Source organism: Pongo abelii, chromosome 10 (assembly GCF_028885655.2).
Source record: "Pongo abelii isolate AG06213 chromosome 10, NHGRI_mPonAbe1-v2.0_pri, whole genome shotgun sequence".
Lineage (NCBI taxonomy): Eukaryota > Metazoa > Chordata > Mammalia > Primates > Hominidae > Pongo > Pongo abelii.
In genome coordinates this window covers 8,802,328-8,826,104 of record NC_071995.2, presented here as the reverse complement: position 1 = coordinate 8,826,104, position 23,777 = coordinate 8,802,328, and the positions used below count along the sequence as shown (strand labels likewise).

At 43.2% G+C, this 23,777-nt stretch overlaps 1 protein-coding gene, 1 long non-coding RNA gene and 1 pseudogene across 2 annotated transcripts in view; 1 reads left to right on the top strand and 2 right to left on the bottom strand.

The window, feature by feature from the left end:
- LOC129049046 (uncharacterized) overlaps window positions 1–23,777 on the top strand; it is a 64,598-nt gene that overhangs the window by 17,235 nt on the left and 23,586 nt on the right. The window contains exon 2 of the long non-coding RNA XR_008511812.2: window positions 5,027–5,104. This is a non-coding gene — a long non-coding RNA (uncharacterized LOC129049046). The remainder of the gene's footprint in view (window positions 1–5,026; window positions 5,105–23,777) is intronic.
- Window positions 5,424–7,632, bottom strand: LOC129049045 (proline-rich protein 13-like; annotated as a pseudogene).
- Window positions 17,233–23,777, bottom strand: part of A2ML1 (alpha-2-macroglobulin like 1) — a 96,437-nt gene continuing 89,892 nt past the window's right edge. Inside the window, exon 35 of the transcript XR_008511810.2 lies at window positions 17,233–18,518. The gene's annotated coding sequence lies outside the window, so the exon portion shown is untranslated. The remainder of the gene's footprint in view (window positions 18,519–23,777) is intronic.

The following is a 23,777-nucleotide window of genomic DNA, read 5'->3' as shown; positions in this document are numbered from 1 at the left end:
GTAGGGATGGGGTTTCACTATGTTGCCCAGGCTGGTCCTGAACTCCTGGGCTCAAGGGATCTTCCCAAGCTGGCCTCCCAAAGTGCTGGGATTACAGATGTGAGCCACCATGCCTGGTCTCCATCTTGGTTCTAACCTCCAAGCTGCCCTTCTTAATCCCTGGGTGTAGGTTGAGCTAACTTTGGGAGGAACTTAGTTTATAGTTTAACTGTGTATGACTACTTGAGACTGAAAAATGACTTCTAAGCACTTAGTCTACTACAGGCAGTGAGCAAGTTGTCAAACCTGCTCAATAGTTCAGTTTCTTGCAGGAAAGTATATGCCACTCTGGCATAAGAATTATTTTGAGCTGAAAGCAATTGAGAAAAACCAAACACAGGATAAGCTCCCTACCCTCCCTATATGAAAACAAGGCATATATTCTTATGCAGGCGACCGCCCACTTCCCCATATCAGGAAGGGAAGAACAGCTCTTATCACCAGAGATGGAAATGGCAAGAGAGAGATGATGTAAGTGTCTACATGAATAAACCTTACTAACTAGCCCTAATCTCCCATTAGTATTTCCCATATATTTACCTCCCCACAATTTACTACCTCCTAGAACTAGAAAGTTAGAAACCCCTTTCCTTTGCCTTGTTACTTCTCTATAAATTTATTGTCCTTCCTCTAAATGGCATAAAAACCCCCAAGCCTCGCTGCCTCGTCGGGGAGTTTCTCTTCTCTATGGATCACCCCCACCTTTTGCCACATTAAACTTATAAAATAAAACTTGGGGCCACGAATGGTGGCTCATGCCTGTAATCCCAGCTCTTTGAGAAGCCGAGGCAGGTGGATCACCTGAGGTCAGGAGTTAGGCCAACACAGCAAAACCCTAGTAGAGGAGGGGAAAAACCTTTTTCCTCCTCAGCAACCCGCTTGAGATATGACCAAGGAAGATCTTCCAGAGGGTGAAGTGATAGGCACAGAGAACACCAACTGGTGAACCCTTCCTGGGGGACAAATTGGGACCTGATTAGGAAATTCCTCATCCCTAGGGTAAGAAACCCTCTGCTCATTTGTCTAGAATTTCAACAGAATGCTTTGTATTTCCCTTTCCTAATGGGGGGGTTTTCCTGGCCCCATTCCACCATTGTACATTGGTGGAAGACGGGGCACAGATATCTTGTCTTTTTAGTTCGTACGTCTCCCGATCACAATGGCCACATCTGAACGTGGTGCAAGCACTGCCTCACATCATTCCCAAATATAGGGGCTATCACACGTCACCTAGAGATTCTGAACTTTGAGCTTAATGCTGTAACTGGACAGGATTTGGGGGTTGTCTCTCTTTGTGGGGTATTTTGCATATGGAAAGGAGAGAGAAACTAATATGTATGGTGATAAATAGATAAAAGTGGGCTGGGCATGGTGGCTCACACCTATAATCCCAGCACTTTGGGAGGCCTAGGTGGGTGGATCAATTGAGTTCAGGAGTTCAAGACCAGCCTGGTCAACATGGTGAAACCTCGTCTCTACTAAAAATTCAAAAAGAAAATTAGCTGGGCGTGGTGGCCTGCACCTGTAGTCCCAGCTACTCGGGAGGCTGAGGCACAAGATTCACTTGGACTCAGGAGGCAGAGGTTGCTGTGAGCCAAGATTGTGCCACTAGACTCCAGCCTGGATGACAGAACAAGAGTCTGTCTAAATATATAAATGAAACCTCTGAAAGATAATACAGAAAACTGTCTTCGTGACCTTGGTGTAAGGAAGGAGTTCTTAAGCAAGTCATTAAATATACTAACAATAAAGGAAAAGATTGTTGTTTTGAGCATTAAAGTTGAAAATATTTATTTATTAAGGCACCATTAAAAGGCAAGCTACAAATTTCAATCAAAACCACAATGAGATTCCTCCTTACACCAACTAGGATGTCTAGAATCAAAAAGACAAACAATAACAAGTGTTGGTGAGGATGTGGATTAATCAGGACTGTCATATACTGCTGGTAGGAGTTTAAAATGGAAGAGCGGCTGTGGAAAACATTTTGAGTTTTGCTTTGTGGCAAGCCACAAAGTAGGAAAAAAAAATATTTGTGTAAGTCACGTAACCCAAAGAAGCTCATATCTAGAATATATAAGAACTCCTAGGCCAGGTGCAATGGCGCACACCTGTAATCCCAGCATTTTGGGATGCCAAGGTGGGCAGATCACCTGAGGTTGGGAGTTTGAGACCAGCCTGAGGTTGGGAGTTTGAGACCAGCCTGAGGTTGGGAGTTTGAGACCCAGTTTTTAGTAGAGTGAAACCCCATCTCTACTAAAAACACAAAAATTAGCCGGGTGTGGTGGCGCATGCCTGTAATCCCAGCTACAGGCTGAGGCATGAGAATTGCTTGAACCAGGGAGGCGGAGGTTGCAGTGAGCCGAGATCGCACCACTGCACTCCAGTCTGGGTGACAGAGTGAGACTTTGTCTCAAAAAAAAAAAAAAGAAAAAAGAAAAGAAAAAAAAATCAGAGAACCCAAAAGAAAAATGGGCAAAGGATTCAAGCAAAATATGATATCCAAATAGTCAAAAATGTAGAAAAATCCCTCAACCTCATTAGTAATCAAATTAGGTAGAAGTGCAAATAAAAACATAATGAAATATAATACCATTACACATGTTCCAAATTAGCTGAAATTTTAAAATGTGATAGTGCCAAGAGTTAAAAGCGTTTGACATTATCTAGTAAAATTTAAGATTCAACTATTTGTGACCCAGTCATCTCACTCTTATGAACATGTGCTTGTGTCCACTTGGAGTCATGTACAAGGATGTTCCCAGCAGCAACTGTTTATCAGCAATAAAATGGCTACATTGTCATCTGTTCATACAATAAAATTCGACACTATAGTGAAAATAAATGGAGTATACCTATAGGCAACAATATATATGAATCTCAAAAACCTAATTATTAAGTAATGGAAGCCCAGACAAAAGAATACATGCTGTCTAAAATACTTGTTCATTTATATCAAGTTCAAAGCCAGACAGAACTAAACTTCGATGTTTGGAAAGGCATACATGGGTATCATAACCAGAAAGTAAAGCAAGGAAGTTATTACTTTTAATGTCAATGTAGTAGTTTCCTCTGGGGGCTGGGAAGGGGGTTTGATTGGGAATGGGTACATATGAGCTCTGGGTTGCTGGCAATCTATTTCTAGATCTAGGGAGTGGCTACACTCTTTATATTAACCTAAATTAATGTTTAAATGCTCTTCCTTTAATAAATGGTTTTCTAAAGTAATCTAAAAAACCCAAAACAACAAAAAACTTCCTAGCAAGGAAAGCCAGAGTTAGAAATTATGGCTGTGAGTGATAAATCTGCTGCTTAGCATAGACATTTCTGTAGGTCTCTTGTCTATTTGTTGACATTTTTGTGGTCACAATGGGAAAGACAGAGAGCTAAGTAAATGTCATCCATTTCTACAGCATCTCTATGTTTTAAGATGAAGCTTTGTGGTTTGTAATGTATTTCCCCTAAAGGAAATAAAATTTTAAGAGTTAACATGAGAATTCAGAGAATCACCATTTGCAAAATTAATTTTTTAATATTAAAGTGTATATCAAAATAAAATACTTTAAATGTGCCCCTTATATATTTTTAAGTTGACATCTAAAATTTGACATCATAAGCTGGGCACGGTGGCTCACGCCTGTAATCCCAGCACTTTGGGAGGCCGAGGCGGGCGGATCATGAGGTCAGGAGATCGAGACCATCCTGGCTAACACGGTGAAACCCTGTCTCTACTAAAAATACAAAAAAATTAGCCGGGCGTGGTGGTGGGGGCCTGTAGTCCCAGCTACTAGGGAGGCTGAGGCAGGAGAATGGCGTGAACCCAGGAGGCGGAGCTTGCAGTGAGCGGAGATCGCGCCACCGCACTCCAGCCTGGGCGACAGAGCGAGACTCCATCTCAAAAAATAAATAAATAAAAAATAAAAATAAAAATAAAATTTGACATCATAAATGTAAATAGTTACAAAGCATGTAATATCTGGCAAATTTGTAAAAAAAGATTGATTTTAAATTAAACATCATTCTTTTTTTTTGGAAACAGAGTCTCACTCTATTGTCCAGACTGGAGTGCAATGGTGCGATCTCGGCTCACTGCAACCTCCACCTCCCAGGTTCAAGCAATTCTCCTGCCTCAGCCTCCCGAGTAGCTGGGATTACAGGTGCACACCACCATACCCAGCTGATTTTTGTATTTTTTTTCGAGGTGGAGTCTTGCTCTGTCACCCAGGCTGAAGTGCAATGGCGCGATCTCAGCTCACCACAACCTCCGCCTCCCAGGTCCAAGTGATTCTCCTGCCTCAGCCTCCTAAGTAGCTGGGATTACAGGCATGTGCCACCACGCCAGGCTAATTTTGTGGTTTTAGTAGAGACAGGGTTTCTCCATGTTGGTCAGGCTGGTCTTGAACTCCCAACCTCAGGTGATCCGCCTGCCTTGGCCTCCCAAAGTGCTGGGATTACAGGCGTGAGCCACTGCACCCAGCCTGAACATCATTCTTATAAATATATTCAGTAGAATACACGTAAAAGACAGAGGCCAGAGGCTATCACCTAATTAAAAAATACATGAAAAAGTATTTATTTATTTGATTGTTTGTTTTTATGGGTTGGGCAGTGGGTCGCCATATTGTCCAGGCTGGTCTTGAACTCCTGGGCTCAAGCAATCCTCCTACCTCAAGACTCCCAAAGTGCTGGGATTACAGTCGCAAGACACCACAGCAGCTAAAAAGGTCTTTATTTTAATCAAAGTGTTATTTTTTAGCATTAAAATTTTGTCATTTTTCCTCCTTGATCTAGTATTTACATTCCATTTTTCTCACAGATTTTATCATAATCTATTTCATGCTTGGATTGATCACCTTTTCCCCTAGAGCCTAAGGAGGGTGTAGCCCTGCCCACAACTTCTTTTCAGCCCAGTGAAACCCATTTCAGACTTCTGACCTGCAGAACTAGAAACTAAACTGAAACTACATCCATAATTTTGTTTTTCCAGGAGAAATAACTTTATTTGGACTGAGAGCTGAAGAATGAGAATAGGACCTGAGACAGCATATTGGGCTAAGGAGGAGAGGTAAGGTTCCAAAACAGCAGTCAAAGCTCATCGACCAAACAGATTCTACTTCCCAGCAACCTTGCAGTTAGTGCAACCAACAAAAGGCCTGCTGGGGAATGTATTTGCCACTAAATTCCCCAAGTATGCCAACATTACAAAAAAGATAGAGGTTTTACATCATAATTAAATTTCCACAAACCTTCCCAATCACAAGTATTATAAGCAGAAGTAAAAAATCACATTTTGCAGATCTCAAACTTGTCTTCAACATTTAGTTCATCACCTTCAAAAAATAACTCCCTTGCTAAACTCATTAGCTATATGATCTATCCAAGCAGCAAGAAGATGGCCAGGCCATAGCAATTCTCTTTCCATTTTCCCTAGCTGCTCAGGGCTGAACAGCAGGGTGAGGCTCAGGTGGGGGTAGGGGTGGGGAGCACAAGAGCCACTTTCCCCCAGTACGACATGGCATCTGAAGCTTGATGGGAGAGCAGAACTAGTGAGACTTGAGGGAAGGGTCCAGGGCCTGTATTCAGTCAGAATCACTGATGGAAGAGGAGGAGGAAGAGGAGGAGGAATGCTTGCCATGCTTGTGGTGCTTATGCATCTTTTTATGAGCTTTCTTCATTTTCTTCTGCATCTTGTCCACTACCACTGCTGGTCCAACCATGCCAGGAGCCAAAGGATTCACAGCAGGCATTCCAGGGGCAGGCGGTGGGTATGGAGAAGGTAGGGACCCGAGGGTTGGCATCCTGGATACCCTGGCTGTGGCACAGGCTGAGGGGGCCTACCTGGGGGGAAAGCTGGATTGCCCTGGGGAGCTCCTGGGGGAGGAGGACAGGGGCCTGGGGGAAAGGGTAAGTTGATAGGTGGTGGGTGGGCAGGATTGGAACCTCCAGGGTACCCGATGTTGGGGGGATATGGATTTGGCCCTGGTGCCAGGCATTGAAATTTCATGTTTAGGTGTGTCCTCCAGCCTGCAGAACTACCACGACTTCCACATAAGAGATGTCTCTTTTCTGGCTGGGTACAGGGGCTCATGCCTGTAATCCCAGCACTTTGGGAGGCCAAGACGGGTGGATCATGAGGTCAGGAGTTTGAGACCAGCCTGGCCAAGATGGTGAAACCCTGTCTCTTTCCACCGCCGCCTGGGCTTGATGCGTTCTCCCCATAAAATATGTTTTTTAAAAAAGAAATCACGGCCGGGCACAGTGATTCACACCTGTAATCCCAGCACCTTGTGAGGCTGAGGTGGGCAGATCACTTGAGGTCAGGAGTTCAAGACCATCCTGACCAACATGGTGAAAGGCCATCTCTACTAAAAATACAAAAATTAGCCAGCCGTGGTGGCACATGCCTGTAATCCCAGCTACTTGGGAGGCTGAGACAGGACAATTGCTTGAACCTGGGAGGCAGAGGTTGCAGTGAGCTGGGATCGCGCCATTGCACTCCAGCCTGGGCAACAAGAATGAAACTCCATCTCAAAAAAAAAAAAGAAAAGAAATCACTTGTCATCCTAAAGGTCGAAGTGTCTTGACAGCACATTCCAGACTCAGTAATCATTACAATTATTAATGGTACATAATTAGATGAAAACAATAATGATGAAAATTTTGATACATTATTATTAAACAAAAAAGGAAATGAAGCTCAATTAAATGGATGTCATGTAGAAGTCTTTTTTTTCTTTTTCTTGTTCTTTTTTTTCTGAGACAAAGTCTCACTCTGTTGCCCAGGCTGGAGTGCAGTGGTGCAATCTTGGCTCACTGCAACCTCCACCTCCCGGGTTCAACCAGTTCTCCTGCCTCAGCCTCCCAAGTAGCTGGGATTACCCACAAGTGTCACCACGCCCAGCTAATTTTTGTACTTTTAGTAGAGATGGAGTTTCACCATGTTAACCAGGCTGGTCTCAAACTCCTGACCTTGTGATCCACCCACCTCAGCCTCCCAAAGTGCTGGGATTACAGGTGTGAGCCACCGCAACTGGTCTTTTTTCTTTTCTTCTTATAATTAGTTCATATATGCAAGGTTGAATAGTTAGAATTTATTGCTAGAATGGGCTAGGGTTCATATCAATTATATTCCCTTTTTTTGTCTGATAGGTATAAATGACATATATGAATAAGTAGATAGATTGGGGTAGGTGCAGTGGCTCACGGCCTGTAATCCCAGCAATTTGGGAGGCCAAGGCAGGTGGATTGTTTGAGCCCAGGAGTTCGAGACTAGCCTGGCCAACATGGCAAAACCCTGTCTCTACAAAAAAATACAGAAATTAGCCGGGCATAGTGGTGGGCACCTGTAGTCCCCCCTACTTGGGAGACTAAGGCAGCAGGATAGCTTGAGTCCAGGAGTTGCAGGCTGCAGTGAGCTGTGATTGTGTCCCACACTCTAGCCCGAGCAACAGAGTAAGACCTTGTATCAAAAAAAGAAAAAGAAAGAAAAGAAAAGGTAGATAGAAAGGGAAAAGTTCTTGTTATAGTAACTTCACTGAATTTTTTTTTTTTTGAGTCTCACTCTGTCACCTAGGCTGGAGTGCAGTGGTGAGATCTTGGCTCACTGCACACTCCACCTCCCAGGTTCAAGAGATTCTCCTGCCTCAGCCTCCTGAGTAGCTGGGATTACAGACAATGTGCCACCATTGCCCGGCCAATTTTTTTATTTTTAGTAGAGACAGGGTTTCACCATGCTGGCCAGGCTGGTCTCAAACTCCTAAACTCATGATCCCCTGCCTTGGCCTCCCAAAGAGCTGGGATTACAGGCTTGAGCCCAGCTGGAGGCAAGTCTTTCTTTCGAAAAGCTTGAGGAGGCAATTGTGAAAGAGGAGGTGAAAAGGAAGAAACAACTTGACTGCTTCACTCTTTTCACACCCATGGGCAGTTTTGGGAAAGTGCCTTTGGAAGTTGAGTTTATGAATTATTTTCCTTAAAATTATTCATGCTGGCCGGGCACGGTGGCTCACGCCTGTAATCCCAGCACTTTGGGAGGCTGAGGAGGGTGGATCACGAGGTCAGGAGTTCGAGACCAGCCTGACCAACCTGGTGAAACCCCATCTCTACTAAAAATACAAAAATTAGCCGGCCGTGGTGGCGCATGCCTGTAATCCCAGCTACTCGGGAGGCTGAGGCAAGAGAACTGGTTGAACCCGAGAGCAGAAGGTTGCAGTGAGCTGAGATCGTGCCATTGCACTCCCAGCCTGGGCAACAAAAGCGAAACTCCATCTCAAAAAAAAAAAAAAAAAAAATCCATGCCAGGCCAGGCGCTGTGGCTCATGCCTGAAATCCCAGCACTTAGGGAGACTGAGGTGGGTGGATCATTTGAGGTCAGGAATTTGAGACCAGCCTGGCCAACATGGTGAAACCCATCTCTACCAAAAACACAAAAATTAGCCGGGCATGGTGGTGAGCACCTGTAATGCCAGCTACTTGGGAGACTGAGGCAGGAGAATCTCTTGAACTTGGGAGGTGGAGTGTGCAGTGAGCCGAGATCTTGCCACTGCACTCCAGCCTAGGCAACAGAGTGAGACTCTATCTCAAAGAAAAAAAAATCCATGCCACTGCGGTAGGCTGAATAATCGTCCCCAAGATGTCCACATCCTAATCCCATTAATGTTACTTTATGTGGCAGAAGAAACTTTGCATACATGATTAAATTAAGGATCTTGAGATGGGTGGGAGATTATCCTGGATTGTCTGTATGGGCTCAGTGTAATCACAGAGTCCTTATAAGAGGGAGGCAGGAGATCCGAGAGACACAATGTGATGTGCTGATGGAAGCAGAGAAATTTATAGATGCGTTGCTGTGGCCTTCAAAGAGGAAAGAGGAGGCCATGAGCCAAGGAAAGCAAGGAGTGCAGCTCTGAAAACTAGAAAAGACAGGAACAGGATTCTTCTCTAAGCTTCCAGAGGCAGCATGGGTGTGCCAGCACTCTGGCTGCTGTCCCGTGAAACCTATTTCAAACTTCCGACCTCCAGAACCGTAAGGTCATAAATGTGTGCTGCTTAAAGCTACTAAGATTGTGGTAATCTGTTACAGCAGCAATAACAATTTAATACTCTCATTTCTCTCTTGGGAAGTCTTTTTGTACTTACGTTAATATAGACAATAACACATCTGTTAACACAGGCAATATGGAACCCACTGTTCTGTTTGTAAAGTGACCACTTTTCCAGTTAAAAAAAAAAAAAAAAAGTCTAGGATATCTCATCCTTTTTTTTTTTTTTCTTTTGAGACAGGGTCTTGCTCTGTCACCCAGGCTGGAGTGTAGTAGCTCCATCATGGCTCACTACAGCCTCACCCTCTCCATATTCAGGTGATTCTCCCACCTTAGCCTCCCAAGTAGCTGGGACTATAGGCATGAACCACCATGCCTGGTTAATTTTTGTTTTTTGTTTTTGAGACGGAGTTTTGCTCTTGTCACCCAGGTTGGAGTGCAATCGCGCAATCTCGGCTCACCACAACCTCCGCCTCCTGGATTCAAGCGATTCTCCTGCCTCAGCCTCCTGAGTAGCTGGGCTTACAGGCAATTTTTATATTTTTTTGTAGAGATAGCATTTCATCATGTTGGTCAGGATGGTCTCAAACTCCTGGGCTCAAGCAATCCGCCCACCTTGGCCTCCCAAAATGCTGGCCTTACAGGCGTAAGCCGCTGCACCCAGCTACCTTATCCTTTCTTTCAAATCGTCCCCACCTCCCACACATCCCAGAAGGCTAATGAGGAGAGAGACATTTGATCAGCACATCTGATTTTCTGCAAGATTACAACCTGTTCGGTTTCTGTAACCCTCGGGTCTCCTGGATATTATAAAACATTCTGTACTGTGGGGCCCCACAACGTGATCCACTCCTATAATGCTAATACTTTGGGAAACTGAGGTAGAAGAAACGCTTAAGGCCAGGAGTTTGAGGCTACAGTTAGCCATGATCACACCTTCTACTCCAGCCTTGAAGACAGGGCGAGTCCCTGTCTCTTCAAAAAAATATATATATATGGCCGGCCACACTGGCTCATGCCTGTAATCCCAAGACTTTGGGAGGCAGAGGCAAGCAGATCACCTGAGGTCAGGAGTTTGAGACCAGCCTGGCCAACATGGGGAAACCCCATCTCTACTAAAAATACAAAAATTAGCCAGGAGTGGTGGCGCATGCCTGTAATCCCAGCTACTCAGGAGGCTGAGGCAGGAGAATCATTTGAACCCGGGAGGTGGAGGTTTCAGTGAGCTGAGATTGAGCCACTGTGCTACAGCCTGGGCAACAAATGCAGAACTCCATCTCAAAAAAAAAAAAAAAAAAAAAAAAATAGGCCTAGCGTGGTGGCTCGCACCTGTAATCCCAGCACTTTGGGAGGTCTAGGCAGGTGGATCACCTGAGGTCAAGAGTTCGAGACCAGCCTGGCCAACATGGTGAAACCCTGTCTCTACTAAAAATACAAAAAAATTAGCTGGGCGTGGTGGTGTGTGCCTGTAATCCCAGCTACTCGGGAGGCTGAGGCAGGAGAATCTCTTGAACCCGGGAGGTGGAGGTTGCAGTGAGCTGAGATCACACCATTGTACTCCAGCCTGGGCAACAAGAGTGAAACTCCATCTCAAAAAATAAATAAATAAATAAAATAATAATAATTTTAAAATAATTAAAATGTTTAGAAAGGATTTCTGCACTTTGGGTCTTATTTTCCTCATTTTTCAGTTGAAGAGACCTGATTGCATGATTTCTAAAGACATTTCCAGTTCTAAGAAATTATGATTCTATTTTCTGCCAATGATGGGCATTTCTTGAACTTTATCAAGAATGCAGAAAATAGTCTTCACTCCATCTCCTGAGAACTAAAAAAGGTACAGGGTCCTCTCTCCCTAGGACCACTAACATGAGAGGCTCCTGCTGATGAGGGACTTTAGTCATAGGATGGATTCTTATGTATTTAGGATGGTGACTTCCTCACTTGGAAAGTCTATGTGTATATTCCTATTCAAAATATCTGGGAAGCCGGTCGCGGTGGCTCACGCTTGTAATCCCAGCACTTTGGGAGGCCGAGACGGGCGGATCATGAGGTCAGGAGATCGAGACCACGGTGAAACCCTGTCTCTACTAAAAATACAAAAAATGAGCCGGGCGTGGTGGCAGGCGCCTGTAGTCCCAGCTACTCGGGAGGCGGAGGCAGGAGAATGGCGTGAACCCGGGAGGCGGAGCTTGCAGTGAGCCGAGATCGCGCCACTGCACTCCAGCCTGGGCGACAGAGCGAGACTCCATCTCAAAAAAAAAAAAAAAAAAAAAAATCTGGAAAGCAGACCACAAGATGTACAGAACAAATGGCGGAACACAGAAACCAGAAACACGGAGAAAAGTAATCCCAGTTCCAGAAAAGGCATAGGCCATCTCCCCTTACTAGAACAATCCTCCCACACCGCACCCCTCACCTGTCTCATTCCTGCTTATTCTTCAGCTTGCAACTTGAGTGTCTCTTCTGGGAATTCTTAATTCAGCCCAAAGATTAGGTTAGGTTCCCAAAACCTGACTGTGCTTTGTCACATTCATCCCCCTAATGAAGGGCAGGAAGTGTGCCTCTCCCTCACTAAGCTGCAAGCCTGGGAAGGGCAGGAAGTGTGGTTGTCACATTCATCCTGTTCCCAGCGCAGGGTCTGCCACTCAGTGGGTGCCCAACAGATTCGCATTTAATGAAGGCCCCTCTGCTGGCCTTCAGATTTCAGTGCTTATGGAATAATTATTTCTGTCCCCTGCCACTTAGCCCTGTACTCTGCTTTGTGATGGAAAAGAGGAAACCAGGAATAAGAAAATGTGCCCCACAGATTTCGCCAAAACCATAATCTGTTAGATAAATTGCTGAGAGGGAAAACACTAGAATACCTCAAACAGTAATTCCATTCAACACAAAATACTTAAATATATGTACTTTGGGAAAGTACATCACATATCACCACAGAGCAAATGCTGTTGGATCGCCATTATTTAAGGAATATCTCATACTCAGTTTCTGGATTTCTGCAACAACTGGTAAAGGGGAAAATATCACATTTCTTAAATTTATACATGTATAGGCTGGGCGCGGTGGCTCACACCTGTAATCCCAGCACTTTGGGAAGCCAAGAGGGGAGGATCACTTGAGGTCAGGAGTTTGAGACCAGCCTAGCCAACATGGTGAAACCCTGTCTCTACTAAAAATACAAAAAAGTTAGCCGGGCTTGGTGGCAGGAGCCTATAATCCCAACTACCTGGGAGGCTGAGATAGGAGAATCACTTGAACCTGGGAGGCGGTGGTTGCATTGAGCCGAGATCATGCCACTGCACTCCAGCCTGGGTGACAGAGCAAGACTCTGTCTCAAAAAAAAAAAATAAAAAGATAAAAATAATAATAAAAGAAATTTATACATGTATAATTGAATAAGCACAGAATATCTCTGAAAAGATATACCAGAAACTGAGAATTAGCCAAGCCACACCCACACACTTTACTGTCTACATTAGCTTGACTTTGCTAATACCACTGTCTTTACCAACAAGACTAGTATTTCAGGAAGCCCTTGCCCCAAAAATAAAAGCTGTAATGGGAATGGTTAATGGGTACAAAAAAATAGAATGAATAAAATGTAGTATTTGATAGCACAACAGGGTGACTCTAATCAATAATAATTTAGTGTGCTATTTTTTTTTTTGAGACGGAGTCTTGCCTTGTCGCCCAGGCTGGAGTGCAGTGGCACCATCTCGGCTCACTGCAAGCTCCACCTCCTGGGTTCACGCCATTCTCCTGCCTCAGCCTCCCGAGTAGCTGGGACTACAGGCGCCTGCCACCACGCCCGGCTAATTTTTTTGTATTTTTAGTAGAGACGGGGTTTCACCGTGTTAGCCAGGATGGTCTCGATCTCCTGACCTCGTGATCCACCCGCCTTGGCCTCCCAAAGTGCTGGGATTACAGGCGTAAGCCACCGCGCCCAGCCTAGTGTGCATTTTAAAATAACTAAAAGTACAATTGTATTATTATTTTTTCTTGAAACAGAGTCTCACTCTGTCACCCAGGCTGGAGTGCAGTGGCTCAGTCTTGGCTCACTGCAACCTCCGCCTCCCAAGTTCAAGCAATTCTCCTGCCTCAGCCTCCTGAGTAGCTGGAATTACAGGCGCCCGCCACCATGCCCGGCTAATTTTTGTATTTTCAGTAGAGATGGGGTTTCGCCATGTTGGCCAGGCTGGTCTCCAACTCCTGACCTCAAGTGATCCACCCACCTCAGCCTCCCAAAAGTCCTGGGATTATAGGCGTGAGCCACTGTGCCTGGCCTAATTGTATTGTTTGTAACACAAAGGATAAATGCTTGAGGTCATAGCTATCCCATTTACCCTGATGTGATTATTACACATCACATGCCTGTATCAAAATATCTCATGTATCCCATATACCTACTCTGCACTCACAAAATAAAATTTTTAAAAAACTTTTTATTTCCATAGGTTATTGGGGCACAGGTGGTATTTGGTTACATGAGTAAGTTCTTTAGTGGTGATTTGTGAGATTTTGGTGCACCCATCACCCGAGCAGTATACACTGAACCCTATTTGTAGTTTTTTATTCCTCTCTCCCTTCCCACCCTTTCCCCCCAAGTCCCCAAAGTCCTTTGTATCATACTTATGCCTTTATTTTTTTTAATTTAAAAAACTGTTTAAAATAAAACTTTTAAATAATGTCATTGTTCATTTCAGGAATATCCAGACAACGTATTTTAAATTGCTTGGCTTTCCAGTACAGAGTTATCAAATGATTATTCATGCTTGAAAACTTTTTCAAGCCCTCAACTTGCTAAATCATGATCCGTACCCAAACTTAATCAGAGCCCTTCACTGAAAGACCCACCTTAATCCAACCTAGAACCTCATAAATATCCTCCCTTTGCCCTCCCCTCCCAGATGCTACTAAAGTTCCGCAAGGTGGTGTGCTTCCTTGCTATGACATGAATCAACTCAGCTTTGCCTATCTGTGAGATTTCGGGTGGTGTATTTCAGGGCGCTGACATTTGGCAAAAGTAATAGTATAGGTTACATCTGAGGAGGGAACTGAGAGAAGAAATGTGGAAGATGTCTTTTTGGACCTTCGAATTTTTACGTGGGCATGTATTGTCTATTCGAAAATAAATGCTTAAAACAAAACAAAAAGTTTAAACGCGGGACACCATTGTGTAATCTCCTTTCTGACCAGAAGGTGTCGCCTCCACCTTTCCTGGGGTTGGGGAAGGGGAAATCTGTAGAGGGGAGAGAAAGGTCCCAGTGAAACAGCAGGGGCCTAGATTGAGAGTGGAAATTTTACCTCCTGGCAAGAAAGGTCCAGAATCTCTCTTCACAATAATAGCTAATATTTATTGAATACATATTAAATGCCAATTAAGGTTTTTAAAACAGGCCGGGCACAGAGGCTCAAGCCTGTAATCCCAGAATTTTGGAAGGCTGCGGCCAGTGGACAGCTTAAGTCTAGGAGTTTGAGAAAAGCCTGGGCAATATGGTGAAACCCTGTCCCTATTTTTTAAACATAAAAAATGAAAGATTTTAAAACAGCATTCTTCTTTTTTTCTTTTTTTGAGACAGAGTCTCGCTTTTTTACCCAGGCTGGAGTGCAGTGGCATGATCTCGGCTCACTGCAACCCCCACCTCCCAGGTTCAAGCAAATCTCCTGCCTCCCAAGTAGCTGAGATTACAGGTGTGCACCACCACTCCAGGCTAATTTTTATATTTTTAGTAGAGATGGGGTTTCATCATGTTGGCCAGGCTGGTCTCGAACTCCTGACCTCAAAGTGATCCGCCTGCATCAGCCTCCCGAAGTGCTGGGATTACAGGCGTGAGCCACTGTGCCCAGGTTTAATACAGCATTCCTAAGGTAAAATTGGCATACAATAACAGCACATATTTAGTGCACAATTTGATGAATATTAACATGTATGCAACCATGAAACTATCACCATAATCAAGATAATGGAACATATCACCCCCAAAGCTTTCTTGTGCTAATTTGCAATCCCTCCCTTCCTCCCTATCAGTTTTAAGTACTTTACATAGATAATTTTATCTTCACTACCACTCTTTGAGGTATTATCACTCCCATTTTACCAAGGAGGAAACAAGTATAGTTAGGCTAAATAAATTGCCCAAAGTCATTCAGCTAGCAAGATGTAGAGCTGTTATTTGAACACAGGCTGATTGACACCAGATACACACTACATCAGCAATTTTCAAACTGGAGTACATGTATCTCTGGGGTGTACGAAGCCTTTCCAATATGGACAGGGCTGAAATTTCCAGATTTTGACTTCCACATGCAGTCTCCATCTTGACACTTCACCAAGAATGTTCTGTACATGTCAAAGCATCTTCTTTCCCCTCTCCCTGCTCACTTTACAAAAGGTTACTACAACTCTCATTCCTTCCATGGTATGCTGTTCTAGGGTAAACACACACACACACACACACACACACACACACACACACACACACACACATCCTCTTGACCACCAAAGATAATTTGAAATATTGTCACTTTGTGTAGATAAAGTACTTTCATGAAAAATCTTTTTGGAAGTCAAGATTTATAATTCTTTCAACCAAATTAAAGGAGCATCTAATCAAGTTGAGTGCTGATAAATCAGTTTTTGATGAAAGATTATTATAAGGTTTTGGTATATAACTTGAAAGAGTTCACAAAATTCTCTGGCATTGCTAAAGCTAAATGCCTTCTATTCCTATTTATATGAGTGAGATTTCTCAAATAATGTACCTAAAGAAATTAAAAATTGGAATACAATTAATCTTGATTCTTATCTCATTCTAGAAATAAGCAAATTATGAGCCAGGTATGGGGGCTCACACCTGTAATACCAGCACTTTGGCAGGCAGATCACTTGAGGTCAGGAGTTTGAGACCAGCCTGGCCAACATGGTGAAACCCCATCTCTATTAAAAATACAAAAATTAGCCAGGCATGGTGGCAGGCACCTGTAGTCCCAGCTACTTGGGAGGCTGAGGCAGGAGAATCACTTGAATCCAGGAGGTGGAGGTTGCAGTGAGCTGAGATTGTGCCACTGCACTCCAGCCTGGGGTACAGAGTGAGACTCTGTGTCAAAAAAAGAAAAAAAGAAATAAGTAATAATCATCTGTGAATGTATGCACTAATATATTATTGGATAATTGAAAAAAATCCTAACCACATTCATGTCAGTAGAAAATGCGCTTCTAGTTTTTACTTTTTATTATGTGTAATATTTTTTGGCCAGGTGCATTGGCTCACGCCTATAATTCCAGCATTTTGGAAGGCAAGGTGGGAGGATCACTTGAGGTCAGGAGTTTGAGACCAGCCTGGCCAAGGTAGTGAAACCCCCTCTCTGCTAAAAATACAAAAATTAACTTGGTGTGGTGGCACGTACCTGTAATCCCAACTACTAGAGAGGCTGAGGCAGGATAATTGCTTGAACCCAGGAGGCAGAGGTTGCAGTGAGCCAAGATTATACCACTGCACTCCAACCTGGGCAACAGAGCAAGACTCTGTCTCAAAACAAGTGATATTTTTTAACTTATTATTTTAAAAATGTGTGCTATTTTGATCCAATATGTCTAATTGTGATGTTAACTCAATCCACAAGAAGCCTTGAATATATTTGAGCCTTATAAAATAAAAACGTTTTGATATCTGAAGTTATATACATATTTTTATGGCAGAAACTTTGATAAGATGATCAATAAAACTTTTAAGCATAAAAACATATTAAATAAAATTATCTGATAAAAATGAATGAAGGTTAGGCATGGTAGCTCACGCCAGTAATTCCAGCACTTTGGGAGGCTGACATGGGATGATTGCTTGAGCTCAGGAGTTTGAGACCAGCTGGGCAACACGGCGAAACACTGTCTCTACAAAAAATGCAAAAATTAGCCTGGTATGGTGGCAAACACCTGTAGTCTCAGGTACTTGGGAGGCTGAGGCAGGAGGATTGCTTGAGCCTGGGATGTAGAGGCTACAATGAGCCATGATTGCACCATTGCACTCCAGCATGGGTGACAGAGACCCTGTCTTTAAAAAAAAAAAAAAAAAAAATTAGATGTTGACTGAAAATATGCAAAAGAATGTATGCTTTTTAAAAATTATTTTAAAAAATTATTTTAGGAGATAGGCAATAAAAAGTGTTTGAGTCCATGTTTCTTTATGTTTGTGTCACAGAAAACACAATTATTATTTTTGATTGGTCAAACCAAAATCTCTTCAGGGATGTGTTATTGTAGTGGGAAATCAGAGACTGGAGAGACTAAGTGGAATTCAGGAGGGAATATTTTAAGTGTACACTAGCTCAGCGGACATGCATCTTGAAAGTCTGAGCAGCAAACAAAGAAAATGAACGTCTTTTATGCACTTTGAGGTGGGAATTATATGATGCAGGAAGCTGGTTTACAAAAGCGAGAACAAAGCAGTTAATTATCAGGTGACATTCTTAGGACTCAGCTTACATCTTGGGAAAACATGTCTTGCGACTCATGCTTATCTATCTTGTGACTTTGCAGCTGCACAGCAAGAAAAACAGGAGCTTACAGAACTTACAAAATATGTGGAGGAGAGATATGGTTAATGCTTCACAGACCTTACAGAGGAGCAGTTAATATTCTTTCTTAACTCTTATTTCAGGGGGGCTACTTCATGTCTATTCTAGGATAACTTTAAACTGTAAATTTAATTTCTTTTAATTTTTCCACTTTATTATGAGCTGAAATGTGTTTCCCAAAATTTATATGGGTTTTTTTGTTTTGTTTTGTTTTGTTTGAGACAGGGTCTCGCTCTGTTGCCCAAGCTTGAGTGCTGCAGTGGCATGATCTCGGCTCAACCTCCTGGGCTTAAGTGATCCTCCCACTTTAGCCCCCAAGTTTCTGAGACTACAGGTATGCACCACCACACCCAGTTAAATTTTTTTGTTTATTTATTTATATTTTTTTGTAGAGATGAGTCTCCCTGTGTTGCCCAGGCTGATCTCTAGCTCCTGGGCTCAAGCAATCCTCCTGCCTTGGCCTCCCAAAGTGCTGGGATTACAGGCATGAGCCACCACACCTGGCTTCCAAATGTATATGTTGGAGCCATAACCCCCAATGTGACTGTATTTGGAGACAGGGCCTTTAAAGAGGTAATCAAGGTAGAATGTGGCCATAAGGGTGGCTAATCCAATGTGACCGATGTCTTTAGAGGAGGAAGAAGGGAGTTACGAATGCATAATCACAGGGAATAGGCTACTATGGGCAACAGTCCAGAGTGGGCAAAACTGGTAACTGTCAGCTGTTAACACACCCAGGAACTGAAGGAATAAATGCTTCTGTCTTGAAAGGGGGTGGTTCTAGGTGCTGTGCCACAGAGTCCACTATGCTGTCATTATTCATGGACCACACAATTATGTACCGAGATAATTTAAAAGAACCTAAGAAAAAAACCAAGACAATAAGCAAATTTAGCAAGGTTGCTGGATTCAAGGTCCAAACAGAAAATAAATAGGAAATTAGATGTTATTACTGAAATTGTTTACATAACATCAAAAGAACCAACTGCCTAGGAATGAATTTAATATAAGATGTGCAACACCCACTACACTGAAAACTACAAAACACTGCTGAGAGAAATTGAGGATGGACTTAATACTTAAAGGATAGAGCATGTTCATAAATTGGAAACTTAATATTATAAAGATGTCAGTCATCTTCAACGCTATAGCTTCAAAGCAATCCTCCCAAATTCTCAGCAGGTTTTTTGAGGAAATTAACAAACTGATTTAAATTTATATGGAAATTCAAAATGCCAAGAATAGCTAGGGCTATCTTGAAGAAGAATCACAAAACCTAGAGGATTATACTACCCAAAATCAAGAACTATAATAAAACTGTAGTGTGTGTGGGGGTGTGTGTGTGTGGGTGTGTGTGAGAGATATTGTTGCAAGGATAGGCGAAGTAAACAAGGAGACAAAACAGAATCCAGGAATAAACTCTCCCATGTATGGCTACCTTATTTATGATAAAAGCAACATGCTGTAATGTAGTGGGAAAAGGATGGTCTTTCAATAGATGATCTGAGCCATATAAAATATCCACATAGGAAAACAAAGTCTCTTGACCTAGCTCATACCATGTGCAAAAAGCAATTTCAGATAAAATTAAAACAAAAACAGCTTTTAGCTGGGTGCAGTGGCTCATGCCTGTAATGTCAACACTTTGGGAGGCCGAGGCAGGCAGATTGCTTGAGCTCAGGAGTTAGAGACCAGTCTGGGCAACATGCTGAAACCCCAACTCTATCAAAACAATACGAAAAATTAGCAGGGTGTGGTGGCATGTGCCTCCTGAGGTGGGAGGATTGCTTGAGCCCGGAGGCAGAAGTTGCAATGAGCTGAGATTGCACCACTGCACTCCAACCTGGGTGACAGAGTGAGAGAGTGAGACCCTGTTTTCTTAAAAAAAAAAAAAAAAAAGCTTTTGTTTGAAAACATAAGGAAAGCATTTTTTGACCCTGAAGTAAAGATTTCTTTCTCTTTATTTTGATTTTGATTTTGTAGAGACAGCTGCCTTCACACTCCTGGCCTCAAGTACAACCTCCCAAAGTGCTAGGAATACAGATGTGAGCCACCACACCCAGGCAAGATTCTTAAATAGAATAATAAAATCACTCACTTGAACTATATTAAAATTAAGAACTTTTGTTCACCAAAAGACATTATTGAAAGAGTGAGAAGGCAACCCATAGACTGAAGAAGATATTTGCGGTACTGAAGTTTATTCTGAACTTTTTGCAAGTCTGAAAATCTCACAAAGTCCTCTGATCTAGATATATAAAGAATTTCACAACCCAGCAATCCCATTACTAGATGTATACCCAGAGGAATATAAATCATTCTACCATAAAGACACATGCATGCAAATGTTCACTGCAGCACTATTCACAATAGCAAAGATTTGGAATCAACCTAAATGTCCATCAATGACAGATTGGATAAAGAAAATGTGGTACATATAAACCATGGAATACTATGCAGCCATAAAAAGGAATGAGACTATGTCTTTCACGGGAACATGGATGAAGCTGGAGGCCATTATACTCAGCAAACTAATGCAGAAACAGAAAACCAAATCCCACCAGCCTGGCCAACATAGCGAAACCTCGTCTCTACTAAAAATACAAAAATTAGCCAGGCATGGTGGTGCATGGGAACGGTGGTGCATGCCTGTAGTCCCAGCTACTCGGGAGGCTGAGACAGGAGAATCACTTGAACCCAAGAAGTGGAGGTTGTGGTGAGCCAGGATCGCGCTACTACACTCCAGCTTGGGCAAGAGTGAGACTTCGTCACAAAAAAAAAAAAAAAAAAGAAAAAGAAAATCAACTGCCACACATTCTCACTTATAAGTGGGAGCTAAATGGTAAGAACTTATGAACACAAAGAAGGGAACAACAGACACTGGAGTCTACTCGACGGAGGATGGTAGGAGGAGGGAAAGGAGCAGAAAAGATAACTATTGGGTACTGGGCCTAATACCTAGGTGATGAAATAATCTGTACAACCAACCCCAGTGACACGTGTTTACCTACGTAACAAACCTGCACAGGTAGCCCCAAACCTCAAATAAAAGTTAAAAAAAAAGAAAATGGTTTAAAAAAAAGAAAAAAACAAACCAAAAAATAAAAAAAAGAATTTCAAAAGAAAGTCAATCCAGAATCATAAACAAAAGCCTTGAACAGACCCTTTTTCATCAGAGGATATCCAACCGCAATGAGATACCACTTCACACACACTAAGATGGCTAGAATTTAAAAAACAGGGCCAGGCGCAGTGGGTCACGCCTGTAATCCCAGCACTTTGGGAGGCCAAGGCGGGCAGATAACTTGAGGCAAGGAGTTCAAGACCAGCCTGATTAACATGGCGAAACCCAGTCTCTACTAAAAATACAAAAATTAGCCAGGCATAGTGGTGCACACCTGTAGTCCCCGCTACTTGGGAGGCTGAGGCGGGAGAATCGCTTGAATCTGGGAGGCAGAGGTTGCAGTGAGCCGAGATCGTGCCACTGCACTCCAGCCTGGGTGACAGAATGAGACTCTGTCTCAAAAATTAAAAATAAAAATAAAAAACAGGCCAGGTGTGGTGGCTCAACCTATAATCTCAGCACTTTGGGAGGCTGAGGTGGGCGGATCACCTGAGGTGAGGAGTTTGAGACCAGCCTGGCCAACGTGGTGAAACACCATCTCTAGTACAAATACAAAAATTAGCCAGGCGTGGTGGTGGGCACCTGTAATCCCAGCTACTTGGGAGGCTGAGGCAGGAGAATCGCTTGAACCTGGGAGGTGGAGGTTGCAGTGAGCCGAGATCGTGCCATTGCACTTCAGCCTGGGCAACAAGAGTGAAACTCTGTCTCAAAAAAAAAAAAAGAGAGAGAGAGAGAAGAAGGAGGAAATACTTCCAGGGACTTCCGGTTACTTTTTGTAGGCTGCAATTCTGCCACATGGCCAAACCTAACTGCAAGCGATTCTGAGAAGGTGACGATTTTAGTTGGGCACGTTGCTGCTCCAAATAAAATTGTACTTTTTGTCAGTGATAAAGAGAATAGATAATGGGGTGTGGTGGGGGGGAGCTGGAAGCACCCAGCACAGGGTCCAAGCTTCCAGAGATCTTACATTTTGATGGGGGAGATGGGAGGGTCAACGGAAAACAGGAACCCAGCTTGGTAAATCCTCCGCTGGAATCACAGGTGCTTCCAGAAGCAGAGAGCTCTTAAGGAAGCCTTGCCAGAGTAGGAAACACACCTTGGAGGGCCATTCCTTGAAGGACTAGTGGAAGTCCTCCAAGCAGAAGAGAGAAAAGCTTTTCAAGCATGATAGAAAGCATCTTTCAAAGTTATCGGAGATTTTAGTGGAAATTGGGAAACAAATGTTCCGTGTTCCTGAAATGTGAGGGTCAAAGACTGAAGATGGAGCTGGTGGGGAGGGGGGCAGGAAGAAAACAGTCATGAAAGTCTGGTAGGCCATGAAGAGGAATAGAACTTTACCCCTAAGAGCCCCTGAAGGGTTTTAAGCAAATGAATGTCATAATCAGATTAGGATTTTATTTTTTAAAAAGAATGAGATGGGGTCTTGCTATGTTGTCCAGGCTGGTCTTAAACTCCTGGGCTCAAGCGAACCTCCTTCCTCAGCCTCCCAAAGTGCTGGGACTACAGGAGGAAGCCACTGCACCTGGCCCAGATTTTAAAGAGCTAGCAGTACATCACCTGACACACAATTATAAGGGTTAGTTGAATGGAGGCAGCCATGTGTATGGAGAATATGTAAAATAAAATAATAGACATAGGGGTGGAGGAATGTTCTGACACAGAAGGAGCATCATCCAGGTTTTTGCAACACTCTGGATGAGGTATGATAAATATTTCAACAGGGCTACAGGAAGAAGGATAGAAAGTTCTCTGTGCTCCAAATGTGACGTATTTTTCTTATTAAAGTAGGATTCTTAGAAAGAAAAAAAGCGTAGGATTCTTTTCTGATACTGGTTCCTTTCCACTTCCTACCAAATCCTTGATGAAGAGGGGGATTCAAGGGGGAGGTAGGAGAAGGGAAAGCCTTCAAGAGGCCATTGTTATGGGAAGAAATATTGGTGAGATCCTGGGTTCTGAAGTCCCTTCTCTTCCTTTGCTGTTGAAATGTTGGCACTCCCTTTCCTTCTCTCCTCTTCTCATTTCCTGTTCCCTAGCTAGTCCTCTACACCCTTGGCTTCTCACTACCTATTTGCTGCTAACTGCCAGTCTTTATCTTCAGATTTCTTTCTTTAGTGGTTGACATGATCCTTTATATCCCACTATCTCAACATCTTCACCATCAGGCCTTACACATTCTCCAACTCTTTTTTTTTTTTTTTTTTTTTTTGAGATGGAGTCTCGCTCTGTCACCCAGGCTGGAGTGCAGTGGTGTGATCTTGGCTTACTGCAAGCTCCACCTCCTGGGTTCACGCCATTCTCCTGCCTCAGCCTCCTAGTAACTGGAACTACAGGCACCTGCCACCACGCCCAGCTAATTTTTAATATTTTTAGTAGAGACGGGCTTCACCATGTTAGCCAGGATGGTCTCGATCTCCTGACCTCATGATCCACCTGCCTCGGCCTCCCAAAGTGCTGGGATTACAGGTGTGAGCCACCGCACCCAGCCTCTCAAACTTAATATAGTAAACTGAACACACTATTTTCTGTCTTTCCATATCTCTACCTGCATGGATGGCACCATCCACCCAGTTAAAAGGGATCAAAATATGCCAACCAAATTGTGCCACTTTGGCATAAGTATGATTTTGAGCTGGAAGGCAATTAAGAAACACTTAAAAGCAGGGTATAAATTTCCCCTTATGAAGGAAAGTGTCTCTCTTCCCCTCTCCCATATCAGGAGAAGGAGAATAACTTATATCACAAGAGACAGGAAGTCAGCACCAACTTGAATCTGCATAAACAAATCTTACTAAAATAGCCATTATCTTCCATTAGTGCCTCCCATATATTTACCTTCCCATTATTTACTGCCCCTAGATGCCCAAATCTCACTTCCTTTGTCTTGTTATGTTTCCACAACTTGTCCTTTGTTAAAATGGCATATAAGCCCCATTCCGAATTGCTTCTCTTGTTTTCACTTCTTCCCTGTGAAGTTCTCACATGCTTGTGAAATAAAC